Source organism: Trachymyrmex septentrionalis, unplaced genomic scaffold (genome assembly GCF_001594115.1).
Source record: "Trachymyrmex septentrionalis isolate Tsep2-gDNA-1 unplaced genomic scaffold, Tsep1.0 scaffold176, whole genome shotgun sequence".
NCBI lineage: Eukaryota > Metazoa > Arthropoda > Insecta > Hymenoptera > Formicidae > Trachymyrmex > Trachymyrmex septentrionalis.
In genome coordinates this window covers 418,001-421,474 of record NW_017304928.1, presented here as the reverse complement: position 1 = coordinate 421,474, position 3,474 = coordinate 418,001, and positions in this window count along the sequence as shown.

Here is a 3,474-nt window from a genome sequence, read left to right as displayed (position 1 = left end):
AATAAATTTTCGATTTGCCCATGGGATCGCCTCTATCACCAATTTTAGCAGACTTGATAATTCAAGACTTGGAACATAATATTTTCAATACACTCACCACACACATACCTTTGTATTATCGTTATGTGGATGATATCTTGCTTGCAGCTCCTACTAATCTAATTACTAACATCTTGGATTCCTTCAATTCTTACCACGAACGCATAAAATTTACGGTTGATTATGGCGATGAATTTGGTATCAATTTTTTGGATATAAAACTTTTGTACGATAAAGGTAGTATTATTTTCGGCTTGTACAAAAAGTCTACTAACTCTGGGAGATTTCTCAATTTTTCCAATCACCCTACCATACACAAAGAAAGTGTCGTAATTGGGTTATTTGACAAGATTCTATTTCTATCCCATCCAAAATTCCATCACACTGACATCGATTCCTTAATTAACACTCTCCTCCGCAAAGGGTATCCATTACAATTTTTATTTAAAACGATAAAAAATAGAATAAAAACGCTATCCAGAAAAAAGAATTTCGATGCCATAAATGAACATAATCTTAACTATAACTTGAACACTTCTGAAAAGAAAAAATATTTCACTATCTCTTATTTAAATAAAACATCTGAGAAATTCAACATAGCTCTTAAAAAATTTCAATTCGATTTGGTATACAAACCGATGAATAACTTAAACAGGTTCATAAAAACGGGAAAAGACAAAATAAAAAAAGATGAACTTTCGAACGTCGTATATCAAATTAATTGCAAGGACTGTAATTATTCGTATGTTGGTCAGACGAAAAGGAAATTAAAGACGCGGTTAAAAGAATATATAAATGATTTTAAAAAACCTGTCAATTCCTTCTCAGTCATCTCAAATCACAGAATTGAAACGGATCACGCGATAGATTGAGTTAATACTAAAATATTAGATTCTGAACGCTCGCACTATAAAAGATTGGTATCTGAAATGATTTACATTAAAACGCAAAAAAATGGATTAAATAAACAGAGTGATATCGAGCGATTTCCAGATCTTTACCTCCCTCTCCTTGAAAAAGAATTCTAGCCCCACTCTAAAATCTTTCATTTCCTTTTCCTTTTTCTTACCCTTCCCCTTTTTTTCCTTCGTTTCTACTATGTATAAATAGACTAGCACTTTTGGGCTTTTGGCATTACGGTAGTTAAAATTCACTTTAAAAATTATCACAGTGTTCAGTTATATGGAGGAGTTCCCGCACCACAGGATACACGTAAGTTTATTAAATTCGTTCTAAAGATATAAGAAAAAAGGTCTTTAAATAGCTTTCGTTTTAAATCTAAACTTTAACATATTTAGTAAATTAATTGCTTTTTATATAAAAATATGATAATAACTTATTGAATTCACTTATTGAATTAATTTTTGTTTTACAACTCGGTACTTGCGTGTCTCTTTGTGTGCGGCTCGTCGGTATTTAATTGAAGAATTAATTATATTAATGAAGAAAAAAGAAAAAACCTTTGTAACTAAACTCTTTCTATCCATACATTGTGACTACTATTAACCTTTATCGTAAACCAATTAGATCGATTGCGAATAATTTCGTATAATAAGGAAATAACAAAATTTGTACAGGCTATTGTTACAATTATCGAATTTTGTATTTAGTTTAATTTTAAACGTTTCAAATTTATCTTAAACCACTTAGATCGATTGCGAATAATTCCGTATAATAAGAAAATAATAAATTCTGTACTATCTATCATTATAGTTATTAGTAAAATTGTGTATTTAGTTCAATTTTTAACGTATTTATTGTACTGAAGAGGGTCAAATCTTGACCGAAACGTCTACCATTGTTATGAATTGTTTTTAAATAATATATAACTTATTTACATCCTTAGTTGTGGCTGTATGCTCTTTATTATTTAACCTTTGTAAAAGTATTCTGTTACTAATATTATAAGGAACTATTATTCATAATAATATATTTATAACTTTATTATTCATATATTATGAATAATAAACTAATATATTTTATGTCGGAAAATGGCGAAAAAATGGTTTAAATTTTTTTTTGGTATGTTTCACCAAATCTAAAAATCTGAAAAAAATCACGAGTATAATTTATGATAATATTTAACTGCTGAATTATTTTTAAAGTGGTAAAACGTTTATATCATATAAAAAATGCAATTTTAAAAATTCTTAAATTTTTTAAAAGCAGAATTTTGAGCCAAGAATGACAAAAAAATTCTTACTCTAATCTTTTTGATACCCTTTATATCTATGATTTTTTAAATAAAAATCCGTTTATATTTCACGAAGAAAAAAAATACTAAAAAATCACATTTTGTTCGATATCTCGAAACGGTGTGGCTCTTTTGGGATGAAAATGCACAAAATATTTTTTTATCAGTGTGTTAATTTTGTCCCTTGTAGCAATCGATTACGTGCTGGGGCGTAAAATCATCTCCTTATCCTGCTATACTCTTTAAGAACGTAACGGAGCACATGAATCTTCAATATTAATCTTTGTTATCGTAGTTTTCATAAATTGGAGAGCATTCTCAGCAAACACAAATACATCTCAAACTCGTAACTCATATATAATTTTAATTTTTTGGATCGTAACAGTAATGTCAAAAGTTACGTGAATTTGCGGAGAATGTTCTTAAATTTGTCGTCCTATTTTACCTATAGTAGTTACATAACAGATTTAAATATGAAAACGGCGACAGGATTGACATATAATAATTATGTATTGAGATGAAATGTATGTATAACATATAGGCGATTGTTTAGACAAAGTACAAATTGCGTACAAACTGACGTCTTTACCAGTCGATACACGCTTCGTAATTCGTGACGACGTCGTCATTATTATTTGGCGACACTCGATGTCGCGGCGGAAGAATAGCCCGCGACAACTTTCGGCGATCGACCGAATCACTCGATTCGGGACGATCGGCCGTTTCCGTCTTGTCGGCAGAAGCTCGGTGCCTACCGTAAAGACAAGCTCGGTACCTTCCGTAAAGCGGGCCACGTTTCGCGCTCCACGAACACGGAAGCTCTCACAGGGCACGCGGCCATTGTTAACAAGGCAAGTCGAACTAACGCAAGCAACGCTTCGGTTCGACAAGACATTGGATCCTCGCACGATACGCGTTCGCGAAGTGCACGAAGAAATAAGACAACGACATCGGAGCTAATCTCCGCCGGACAATTTCTCCGCAAGTGCACCGCGCGTGGCGACTGATCACGTGTAACGCCGGTGCTCCGCGCGTGGACACCGAACACGAGTGTATCTATTGTGCAACTAGTAAAACCTTGTTCAACAAATAAGTGGTGTCAATTCCGCGTGGACCAAACTCAATTCATCGCATCCTGCAATCTCTTTCCTTTCCTTCCGTTATTTCTCGTTACGAGATATTCGCAATCCAGCTCCGTTGGTTACAGTTCTTGCCTACTTCTTGCATCAAAGATTGCAAGG